At 42.7% G+C, this 632-nt stretch overlaps 1 non-coding gene across 1 annotated transcript; it reads left to right on the top strand.

The window, feature by feature from the left end:
- The first annotated feature begins 229 nt into the window (after window positions 1-229).
- Window positions 230-304, top strand: Trnas-cga. Its single transcript has one exon. It is a non-coding gene; the product is annotated as a tRNA-Ser (tRNA).
- Window positions 305-632: the final 328 nt, after the last annotated feature.

The raw sequence follows: 632 nt of genomic DNA, 5'->3' as shown, positions 1-632 counted from the left end.
TAAAATACAAGGTGAAAGGATATCAATGATACGAATCGCTGATGACATTGCTATCCTGAGTGAAAGTGAAGAAGAATTAAATGATCTGCTCAACGGAATGAACAGTCTAATGAGTACACAGTATGGTTTGAGAGTAAATCGGAGAAAGACGAAGGTAATGAGAAGTTTCCAGAATGAGATTAGACGAGGTACTGGCAGAAGTAAAGCTGTGAGTACCGGGCGTGAGTCGTGCTTCGGTAGCTCAGTTGGTAGAGCACTTGCCCGCGAAAGGCAAAGGTCCCGAGTTCGAGTCTCGGCCGGGCACACAGTTTTAATCTGCCAGGAAGTTTCGTAATGAGAAGTAGTAGAAATGAGAACAGCGAGAAACTTAACATCAGGATTGATGGTCACGAAGTCAATGAAGTTAAGGAATTCTGCTACCTAGGCAGTAAAATAACCAATGACGCATGGAGCAAGGAGGGCATCAAAAGCAGACTCGCTATGGCAAAAAAGGCATTTCTGGTCAAGAGAAGTCTATTAATATCAAATACCGGCCTTAATTTGAGGAAGAATTTTTTGAGGATGTACGTCTTGAGTACAGCATTGTATGGTAGTGAAACATGGACTGTGGGAAAACCGGAACAGAAGAGAAT

The sequence above is a fragment of the Schistocerca americana genome, chromosome 3 (assembly GCF_021461395.2).
Source record: "Schistocerca americana isolate TAMUIC-IGC-003095 chromosome 3, iqSchAmer2.1, whole genome shotgun sequence".
In the NCBI taxonomy this organism is placed as follows: domain Eukaryota; kingdom Metazoa; phylum Arthropoda; class Insecta; order Orthoptera; family Acrididae; genus Schistocerca; species Schistocerca americana.
Note: the sequence above shows the minus strand (reverse complement) of the source record. Positions and strands in the feature narration are given on the sequence as shown.